Below are 12,273 nucleotides of genomic sequence, written 5' to 3'. Positions count from 1 at the left end.
TTCTTTGATGTAATGAGTCAATTCTTGATGCTCTTGTGTCACACTTGATCTATAGTTTTTCAAAGTTTAAATTTTGTTAATGATCCATTCGTATTGAGGGCAATTGTTAGTCCCAGTTGATGCTTGTTGAGGTTACTTTAGGACAACTGGAATTACTTGGATTTTCTTTTAAGGGGTGGGTCTTATTTTGTTTGCTTGAGGACAAGCAAAGGTTTAAGTTTGGGGAGTTGATAAGTTAGGATTTTAACATGTTTTATGCCCCTACTTGCCTATGCTTTGATCATATATTGTTACAAAATAGTCCTAAAAGGCTCACAAGTTGTGCTTGATCACAGGTTTGATCGACAAAGTGACAAAATGTCAAAGATCGGCTCAAAAAGAAATGAAACCTACTAAAGTATCAAAGACCAAGAAATATTAAGAAAAGAAGGCCTAGTGCGGACCAGGCAAAGTGGAATGCGGTCGCACTAGGTGGTTCAGAGAGTTGGTGAATCAGGACTAGAAGAAGCGTGGCCACGGTACACATCTCGCAGTCCGCGGTGAAGGTTCTGCGACCGCACTACTCTTTTGTGCAGTCCACGGTCATGAGGTTCAGAGAGATTAAGTTTGCAAAGCTAGTGCTATGCGGTCCGCGGTCGTGGTTGCGCAAACCGTGCCAGCTCCCTCTGTGGTCGCGGTCCGCGAAGTCCAAGTTCAGAGAAGCAGGAGTGAGCCCAGTGAGGCCGCAGTCCATTTAATGTGGCCCGCACTGACCCCGTAGGGGTATTTTTGTCCAGTTTTTCTAGCCTAGTATAAATAGAACATTTTACCATTTTTAGGCAATTAGATACATCAGTAGAGAGTTGCGCTCGTGAGAACGTATTTTGTAGCCATTTTTGGCACTTTTGCTTTACTTTTACGATAAATTCTTGCAATTTAATTTTAGCAATTAATTAATATGCTTAGTTCTTCATCTATTTCTTCAATTTCTTTATCTAGCATGAGTAGCTAAACTCATTAGCTAGGGTTGTGGCTCAACCCTAGTGTGGGTAATTTATGGGTGTTGCCATTTAGTGTTAGATTAACTATGGGTGTTTGCTATTTGGGTTGATTTTATGTTTTAATCTAGAATTGGTGGTTGCAAATACTGATTCAAGCTTTGTGGGTTTATCTCTTCTTGAGAAAGAGAGTGTACAACCCCAAAATTGACCCAACAAGGAATTGGGATGGACTCATGAAAAATGATAGTCCCAATTAACGGGTTAAACCTCGAGAGAGTAATTACCCTACTTCAACCCTAGTTACTTGGTCTAATTTGCCTACCCATTTGGTCTCGAGACAGTCAATTGGGCAAAGTCACTTTCTCTACCGAGAGGTGTGAGAGTGGGTGAAATTGTACAATGGTTATAACATAAGCCACAATTGTGTCAATCGAACCTTAGTAACATCTTCCCGTTAATTAGCCACCTAGGTAGTGTCATGACCCTAGTGCCCGACTTCCCATTAGATACAACTTAGCAATATTCTCGTAGCATAATTTAGTGTTAATCAATAGTTTTACAAAAATAGTTATAATTTGAAAACCCAAAAATGTTTGAAGTGACATTAGGAGTACAAACACATCTCTAGGATAGACAGACAATCCAACTCCACTACTAGCTCCCTGAGGAATTCGATTCCGACCCTCATATCGGGTAAAAGCTATTGCGACTCGCTCTTCCTACCTTAGTGTAGCGTTAAGTTGGCAGTGATCAATGAGCCCTGGGATCACCTGGGCCGTCGAACATCTCGAATTTAGGAGGTTTGTACCCCTCAGGCAGTTCCACATCTAGTTGTATGTACAAGTCTTCATAGTTTAAACCTTCTATTCCTCTATCGCCTTCAACACCTCGAACCTAGCTTGTTAACTTCTTGAGTTCTTCAGCCATGTTTTTAATGAGTAGGTCTTTCTCATAGGATTTCGGTGTATATGAGATTGGTTGGGTAGAGTGAGGTACAATTTCCATATATATAGGGTTGCTCTGATGGGTGCTAGGGACTTGGGTGTAATGATGGTCATTGGTGGAGTTTTGGGGATGAGGAATGGGTTGTGGTGTGTTTTGGGGAGTGTGGTAAGTGGTAGTTGGTGGGTACTGAATTAGTTGATGGTGATGTTGTGGTGGAGTTGGGTAGTGGATTGATATTTTGGGGTGGAGTTGTGTATTGATTTGGTGCAGGGGGATTTTGGTTTTATGTGTTCTGAGGAGGTGCTGGGTTCTTTGTATTTTGTTGGTGGATGTCGGGGACATTAAGGGTGAGTGACAGGTTTGCCAAGTTGCGAACATGCTCAAGTTCTCCTTGTAATTCCAGAATCTTTTGTTTCATTCTCAGGACTAGATCATTTGGGGCCGGAGTACTACGACCATCTGAGGTTTCTGCGTTCTCGACATTCTCCTTTCGGATTCCACTTAAGTCGTCCATTTTGCTTTTCCTTTGCCTTTTGTATTGCTTAGAGAAGGATGAGATGGAGGGCCTCTGGATTTGGTATGATATGCTGATGAGGCCAGTATGAGTGAACCAACCTAAGGGGATGGGAATAATAATAAAAATAAGCAAAAACAAAAAGGTAACAAGTCAGTGAGGATTTTGAAACGTTTGTAGTATTTAAACACATATTGCGGAAATGTAAATTCGTGTCTTAATTTGGGAGCCTCGTTGTTCCCAAGGTAGGCCTAGCGACAAATAGATTTGGAGAACTTTAAATGCCAATGAATGCTTCATTTCAACAACAACAACAACAACGACCCAGTATAATCCCACAAGTGGGGTTTGGGGAGGGTAATATGTACGCAGACCTTACCCCTACCCCGAGGGCAGAGAATGCTTCATTTCATAATATAAAAATAGACGAATCCCAAAATGACACTAAGATAATAGAAAAGTAAGTCACTACTAGCACTTGGCCTTATTACATTTGAAAAGCGAGTAAACATATTCTATTTAGTCTCAGAAGGACCTTCATCAGGTTGAATGTTCTCGTTGATCAAATCCTCCAGTTCGCATAGGTTCATCAGTAAGAATGTCTTTGCTAAATGTCCTCTTTCGTTCCCCTTAGCGTTCTGGCAGTCGGTGACTCTCTTCCTCATTTTTCCTTCCAATTCCAGCAGACTGTATTCTAGATATTCAACTTTTCGCTAGATTTGAAGACCCTCTCTTTCCATTCATTGATTTGGTCACTTGATGGAAGATTCCTCCACCAGTCTAGCAAGTGTGAGGGTGTGCTAACCATACCGAAATTGGGGACCCCGTTCCTTATTTTCTGCAAAACAAAAAGTGTTAGGCATTTCTCCCCCACCAGACTCGACTATTTATACATTTATGATCAACATATCGTCATTTAGTTCTCCAAATTAAGGCATAGAATGTGGTTGTGTCCTTGGGATTATGAAAAACCCGATGGACTTTTGGATAAGGCTTATCTTAAAGGATCATCAGGTGGACAGCATATTGATCCAAGTAGGTTTGACCATGATGCATGCACAATTTTAACCAGAGTAAGGCTACTATGGGGTTTTAGACTGGTACCCTCAAGCGGACAACTTGAAGGAGAAGGCACGGAACCATCGACTGCACCGCTGATCGACTGGTTTTACCGCAAATAAGTCTTTCCGAATTTAAGGGTAGTAAAGAGGAAGAGCGCAACCACTCATTAAAGCGTTGCTATAGGATTTGATATGCACGAGTGAAATATGATGTGGAGCAGGATTTATGTACCAATTAATAACATGTAGTCAAGTATTTGCACGTAGGAAAAATAAATACAGTATTTAAAAAATTGAAAGACAGTTATAGGAAAAAGAAAACAAGGAGACAAGTCAGTTTCAGGGATAAAGAATCATAAATGCTTAAAAGGAAATGGACAGTTAAGTTCAAATAAGGGAGAAGGGTACGGGATAAAGCATGTTTGGACTAATTCATAAAATAAGTTCGTTATGATAAGAGACTAAAAGGTATCCCCAACAGAGTCATTATGCTGTCGTGCCCCTTTTTCCCTCCCCTTTTGTACGGGGAGGAAAAGGTCTGGGTTTCGACATTTATTGGAGGTAATAACTCATTTCCTTTTGGGAATTAGGTATTTTGAAGAGTCACCACCTAACAAATTATGGTACGTTAGGACACCTAGAGCGATTAACTCTTGGATTGGTTTGCATTACCAGAGATTAGGGTAAGAGCTCGAAATAACATTGAGGGGAAGGTGTTAGGAACTCCTCTGGGTCCACAACGGTGGGTCCCGGTCGAACTTATACTTATGAATTAGTCCTTTAAAAGAGAAGTAGTTAAAACAAATAAATAAAGCATGTTGGGTATTGTATGACTAAAATAATAAGACCCAAAATTTGAACAAGTTGTGTGAAAAGAAAGTAAAGTTTTTAAACAAATGGAACTTGGGAAAGAGGGATCCTAGGTTGGTTAGATTACAGGATCACCCCACACAATGTCCAGTAAACACTCCTTAATAAGGGGCTACACGTGACATTAGCACGCAATCATCATATCTCGTTCTACCCAAGTCCCTCCCCTTGGTCATAGACTAAAGCGTTCTAGTAACCTTGACAATGACTATGCGTGCATTACCCGCCCCCTTCTTATGGTCCTGGAGGTATTTTAGGACCTCTAAATATCAGCAGTTCTAAACAACCCCTAAGGTGCTTAAAAGGAGAAAATTCTAGGCAACAGGCAAGAACAATTTAGGACTGCATATAAAGCAAGTTAGAGGCTCACAGTTACCTCCTCAAGCATATCACATAAGTGCACGTCTTCAATCAACATTCAAACATTTAAGAAAACAAATCCTAGAACATGATATCTAAGTGAGCAGAGGTTATAAAGTACTGAATTAGGCCAATATGTGAAGGATCCTATTTAACTTGCCTACTGATTAAACTTGTTAAATTTGAACAACTTCAAGTAGTAGAAATACAGTTTCAGGGTTGCAGAATTTAAACTCGCCTTATAGGCTTGCCTAAACACTGAATAGTGGTGTCCTAAGAGCATGATAACTACGTTTGATATAGTAAAATAGTGGGCAGATTTTAAAAACGGACTCTTGAATTCTTGTAGGCATGCTTTCTAATAGTAAATTAGGCAGTACTCGAAAGAATTCATTTCAGGAAAACAAACCACTGATTAGACCAGTTTCGAAGTAAACTAACATGAACTGACTTATCTAAGCTGAACTGATTTTAGATTTATAGGCAGAATTTCTGATGTTGCTCTTTATAAGCATGATATCTAGTTGTTAAGAGCTGATGTTAGAAACTTGTAGGCATGATATCTAATGAAAACAAATGTAAATACATGTTGTAACAGAACTGAACCTGATTACATTCTATAAGTATGCTATCTACTTATGAAGTTGATTTTAAAACATATAGACATGATTACTAATTTACTATTATCGGAACCACTTGAAACCTATAGGCATGATTTCTAACATGGTAAGGCAAACATAGCAAATATAAAATCCTATAGGCATGGTTTCTACCCATATTGCCCCACAAATATCTAACTACCCACCCCTTTTCCACTAATCACCCCAATATTCGTTTACAAATTATTACAAACTAGATGGATGAATTACATAAATAGATAAAAGAAAAAGAAGAAGTTACACTATAGGGAGCCTGGAGCAGGCCCAAGTGATCTCCCAAACTTCAATAGCCTCAAATGCCATTTTCATAAACAATAGCATTGTCTAGGTGCATCAGAGTTCCCTAAAGATCTCAAGGATCCCGGACAGTGCTCACACCTAGACTTTGTAACCAAATTGAGTAAGTGCAGTGTGGAAGGGCTAGTCTCAGTGTGCTAGAGTTCAGAAAAATCTCAAAGATCCCAAGGAAGTACACACACTGGAGGGGGTATAACTTAGGGACTTAGGAGTAGAGTGAGAGTGTTTGACATAGTTTGAAAGGGTTTCAGTAGGAAAATAGTGTTAAAAGAGATTTGCTTGAAATAGTTTTGTAAAAACAACATAGGGAGTCATTAAATAAGACAATTTTGAAAAAAGGGTAAGGTGATCAACAATCAACAAACCAAATATAGAACCGGAAGAGGTTCATCAGCACTTCAATACATGGAATCAAACAGGTACACACATTCACTCAGGGGTAATGGGGGATTTGGGGTAAGTATAGGGCACATAGTAAGCACAGATGCACATAGGTACAGAATTAGAGAAACCTTAAAAGGGGTTTAAGGGATTTTAAGGTACAGCATGAACTTCAGAGTTAATACAGAATCAAACAGACTTAGGATAGCCAACTACTTTACACAGGAAAGTGCATGCTAGAAATCCGAGAAACATAGTCACATTGGGGTATACTAGAAAGGGATTCATGAGTAGGTTAATCCTAAGGGGGTATATCCAGAAGCATACAGTAAAGAAGGCAATGAAGTAGACATGTTAGTTGCAGGTTGAACAATAAAATCATAGATAGAAGCATATTAAAAACATGACAAATTGAAGTAGTAGGAGAAGCATATTGTTTTGGGACTTGAATTGAAATTAGAACATACCAGTAAAGAGATAATAAATACAAAGTGAAAGAGAACCCAGTAGTTAACCTTGTCTTGCAACCGGCTAACTTAGAACGGTAGTAAGTAACACAAAAGAGAGCAGAAAGCTTTAAGTGTGTGAGAGAGAGTTTTTTTAACCAATGTGTTTGTGTGTTGTGTTAATAAAAAGCAGGGTACTTATAGTTTGAGAACAGGTAGAAAATAAGGCAAGAATCAAAGTTCAACAATAATTATGGAACCATGTACTAATTAGAATCAAATCAATGCAAGTACTTCCCTAATTAAGGGGTAATCAACCAACGGTAAAGAGCATGACATGTTTTAAGGAAAGAAAATCAAGGCATTAGGTACAAAATAGACAATTAGGGGTAAATACACAAGGGTTCAATTAAGGAAACAGTTAGTGAAGAATCAGCAAATAACATGATTAACCAAATAAGGTAAGAAAACTAAATAAGATTGCAAAATATGGAAATAATTGAGAATCAGCATATAGCAAATCAGTGAATCAAGGATTCGAAATAATATCGATTTAAGGAGAATAAAATAGGCCAAGTTTAAACAGGAAGAATCGAAGGTCTAAAAGAAAGCTTTTCAAATCAAGATAGGAAATAGGGAACTCAGAATCAATCAAAGAGAGAGTCATGAGTCAGTGTTCAACATATAAACAAAGTGAGACAAGGATAACCAGAGGTCGACACATAACTCTAGCAAGCATGAAAGTTAAAAGATACTGATTCGATTAGAAAGAGGCAAGTATTGAACAGTCAAGATGAACACACGCACATAGAACCGATGTAAGTTAGGCTAAGAAACTCAATAGAAACATATTCAAGGCAAGATGGTCAAAGAAACTCAAAAACGAGAACCAGTCAATCAGGCTGATACACGGAACCAAACGAAGAAACCTAGAAAATTAGGACTTTCAACATAGACAAGTTAAAGATGTTAGTAAAATCATAGAATCAGTCTAAATGTGCAAGAAATAGAAGTTTAAACACAAAGATTCGTTAAACAAGGTTTTAAAAGAAGTTCTGAAACCCTAGTTTTTTTAGAAGAAGGTGAAAAACACTTTTTTAGGAGAAAAACACTTAAAATCAACGATTCTTGTAAAGAGTCTCAAGGACAGTGTAAAACATTAAAGAAACAAACTCAAATCGTCTTAGATCTACTAGGAGGTGTAGAAAAAAATTAGGGTTTCGAAAGAAACCCGTATAGAGATGAAGAAACATGTCTAGAAACCCAAGGATCGTAGCAAATACAACATGATTTTGCTTGAAATCACACTGGAGTAGCCAAGAACAGGCGGGTGACGAACCCTAGATGCAAGTCGTCATGGCCCTGGGTCCTTGAATACCTTAGAGAAGGCAAGCATGGCGTGAGAGAAGCCATTGGAGGCTTAAGAGACGATGAGAGGTTACCGGAGATGACCGGGGATGGGAGGTCGGCGGTTGAAGATTAGGGTTAGGTTGAGAGTGTTTTGAGAGAGGAGAGGATCTTAGGGCGGCGGATATGGAAAAGTGATTAGGGTTAGGGGTCGTTTGGAATTAAAAAGGAAAGAATGAATGAGGGTTGTTGATCTTTTAGATCAACGGCCAGGATCTGATGGGTTTTGGGTCGGGTAGGTGTAATTAGGGCTTGGGTCAGGTATTTTAATCCGAAATTGGGTTGGGGTATTGGGTTTAATTGAGGCTAAAATTGAAATATAATTTGGCTAAGTTTTAAATAGCCAATTTAACCCTATATAATTTATAATAAATAATAGATGATTTCTAAAAATTAATTTCATGTACTAAAATGATTTAAAATAGATATTTAATGTTTTAAAAATATAGAAGATTATTTTATGCATATAAAACGTAATTGTACATTAACAAGGCTAATATTGCAATTATATGCAAATTGGCTTAAAAATATAAATGCAATTATAAAAAATACACAAAAAATATTTAAGCAATATTTTGGAATAAATATAGGATTTAGATGATTAAATTATCACAACAATAATTTGAAGGATAATTATTGGAAATTTTATAAGTAAAAAGGGGAGAATGAAATCATTTTAAAGCATTTTAAAATTATAAAAAAATTATAAAAATCTTGTGCATGCTTATATATGCATATATATGCTATTTTAAAAGTAAGTACATCTATAAAATATATATATAAAAATTGGGTATCAACACTATTGAAAGAAGTACTTTTTCCTTATCAGATGTTCCATGCCTTACTGAAATTTCTACTTTACAATTTCGTACTTACGATATATCACGGAAACCGACTCAAGATCCAATCGCAACTAAGGCTCGAGCAATTAACCCCGTACTCGGGGACTATCGTCCGAAAATCGACATGCTCGAATTATTAAACTTCGAAATCTTATGACCTTAAAAAGGCAATCCTCGATTTTATAGGCCAGGGCCACCCCACGCGGGGAATGATACTTGAACAAGTTTGAAGTATAATCAAGAAATAAGCCCAATGGGTAAATATCAAGTTAAATGCTACAGCTAAACTAACACGGTTTGGAGACGTCCGAATTTCGTAATCAAACAGGCCTTCAAATATTTTCATAAAACCGGTTCAAAAAGGGCTACCCTCAGCAAATTTACATAGGGTTTCGATAACATCAACCCTTGAAAACCTTAAGAGGTACCAAATTGTTCGAACTCTCGAACAAACTTATGTTGGGGCATAACAAAAAATTTCGATAACACTGAATCCTAATAGGTACAGATTTATCTCATGCTGAGGCATAACAAATTTTTATATGATTAAACTTTTTAAGCCGAAAAAGGTAAAAACCCACTCTTTTAAGGTCGTATCGGCCTAATTCAAGAGCCTAAAGGATGTTTTATTTTTGAGTTCGAAAATTTGTCCTCACTCAACTAAAACCTAAGGGTCATCATACTTCGAGTTCAAGCAAATACTTGCTCGACTATAGAGATTGCACTAGTCCAATTTTGATCAAACTGCCCAAGCCTCACACTTGTGAAAATTTCCAAGACATGGTCAAAACAAAATTTGTACGAAGCGGAAATTGAAATAAAGCAAGTTAAGACAAAACAAGGGAAATTCAAAAAGGAAAACTTTTATATACCAAAATTTTTCTTACAAGCACCATTTGGTCCGATCAAAAACTTCTTACAATGGCAGCCTTAAAAGAAATACTATTAATCCTAGGGGCCTAGTTTTCTTCAGAGGCATCTTCTTCGCCCTCAGAATCTTCTCCACCAGGCCTGCTCGCATCCTCGGAATCCTCATCGGGGAACGCAAATTTCTGAGTCGTTGCTTCCTCAGCCTTGGCGATCTCAAGCTCAGCGGCTATGTTGACACTGCGAACTAGGATGTCCTCGAGAACCTCCCTTCGAGCCTGCCACTTCGAATGATTGACCGTGCCTCCGGCCTGCTCGAGGGTGGACCCATGCCCCAGCATCAGCTTTGTATCGATCTGCGATAGCTTGGGCCTTATTACTGGTCGCAACAAATCCGAATCTACGACGTCGAGTTCCTCGACCAACTTGGCTAGGTTGGCTTTGAGTTCCTCAGCCTTCTTCGCTAGGGTCAAGGATTTGTCCTTTGCCTGACGAAGTTGCGACTTGGCAGAATCTAGCTCTGCCTGAACGGTCTCCTTTTGTGCAGCCAAGATGTCCATACATCCCTTAAACTGCTCGGCCTCAGGTCACACCTCGTCTATTTGCCCTTGAAAGCCTTTGATCTTTTTGAGCCTCTAATGAGCCTGCATAGTGGGTTTATTAATCGTTATCTCCGATTCGTTATCACTATCATGAAGAATTCGGCATTCCTACTTGACCATCTCTTCATGTGCGTTTCGGGCCTCCAACAGGTCCACCTAAAGCTTTTCACTGAGAATCTTATAAGTGTTGCGCTTCTCGGTAAGGCCTTGAACCTCGGCCTTGCGTTCCTCTTGGGCTCAAAAAAAGTCCTCATGGTGCAACACCGAAGCCTGCAAGAAAAGAAGTAATGTTAGGAATATTTACAAGACAAAAATCATAAAAAGGCAATGACCTTTGAACTTACCCGATTAAGGGCATGATGGGCCTCGTTGAACAAGCAGGCAACATCCACCGCATCCATTTTGGCTTGATCCTTCTCAATGACCAAACATCGAAGGTAGCTTGCTACCCCTACGGGGGCAGAAAAAACTTGTGTATACTCCGGGATCGAGATGATCAAAGGCCATTTCCGATCTGGATCAACGCTGGGAGCCGAGAACTGATTGGCCAATATATAGCTTGAGGAAGCCTCATTTGAGCTTTTCTTTGGTACGACTGAAACACCCAAACCAGTGACATCTTCCACGTCGGTAAAATAGCCACGAAAAAAGTCTTCCTCCCCCGAGCCCCCTGACAAGTCTCCGCAGAATGGGCTTCATGAATCATCGAATCTGAGACTAGAGGGAATAAGGAGGAATCCCCGACCACTATTGCCCCAAGTGGATCTTTGGAGGCGTCACCTTCATTCTGACTAAGTATGCCGGGGCGAAGCAGATTCGACCCCTGCCTGTTCAGTGGTTCTTTGAACCTCGGTGTCATCCCGCACATGACGTACCAAATCGAAATCTTCTTCTTCATCCTCATCTTCGGTTTCATCCGCTAATTGGTGGACAGACTTCAGAGTTAAGGGGATGACCTACCCCTTATATTTGTGGGGCCTTCTGGCTGGTTTTTTCTTCTCCGAGCTTGAGGAGCTCTGAGCCTCTATTCTTTTCTTCTCCTTGCCCTGCTTCATGGCAGATGCAGAAAGAAGCACCATTTCTTCAGCAGAAGGGAGCCTCATCGGCACATCCTTCCCAAGACCTGCAAAAAGAGAAAAACGAATAAATACAAAAATAAAGCACGAATGGAAACTTTGCAGAGAAAAAAGGAAATTACTGTGATTTCGAGCCTCCCATCAACCTCTCGACAACTTTATCCGAGCACGCTCGGAGTAGACTTTTTGAGGCACTAATCCCTCAACCTATTACCTCATGTTGGGGATCACTTCTGGCACAACAACCTTGGCTGCAACACAAAAATATTTCAGATGAAGGAAAATGAAGATAGTAGGAACGACAATAATAGGTACTCGGAAGGCCAAACAAACACTTACGTTCCATGTTCCACCTCTCGAGGAACGACATATCTCCGGCGAGGATCAGATCCGAGGTCCTTATTCGCACAAACCTGCCCATCCAACCTCGGTCTCGAGTCTCGTCTATACTCAAGAATGGGGGTTTGGTAGCTCGACGATAAAGCTTGATCATGCCTCCTCAATAAAGCCGAGGGCCATAAAGGCGCATGAGATGATCGAGGGTAAAAGAATGCCCCTCGATCTTACTTATGAAGAATCGGTGGAGGATCACGTTCCTCCAAAACGACGGATAGATCTGGCCCAGAGTGACATTGTACCTCTTACAGAAGGCAATGATGATAGGTTCCAAGGGACTTATCGTGGAGAGGAAGGTGTAGACGGTCAAATACCCCTCCTTGTAAGTAATGATGGATTCTTCAGGGCTAGGCACTGTAACATCCTTGCCAATCCAATTGCACTCCTCTTTTACCTTATCGAGGAGTCGCTTAGTAATTGTACACATGTACCTCGACATGTTCTCACATCGCCTCGGTGTCGAGGGTGTGTTTTCCACCTTGAAATTGGAGGCAGTCGCACATTTCATCGGAACAAAGTCAGCGAGAGGATATTCCATCGCATCGGCGGTGCCGACGGGTTTTGATGAAG

This window comes from Nicotiana sylvestris, chromosome 11, assembly GCF_000393655.2.
Source record: "Nicotiana sylvestris chromosome 11, ASM39365v2, whole genome shotgun sequence".
Taxonomy (NCBI): Eukaryota; Viridiplantae; Streptophyta; class Magnoliopsida; order Solanales; family Solanaceae; genus Nicotiana; species Nicotiana sylvestris.
This window is presented reverse-complemented; position numbering follows the sequence as displayed.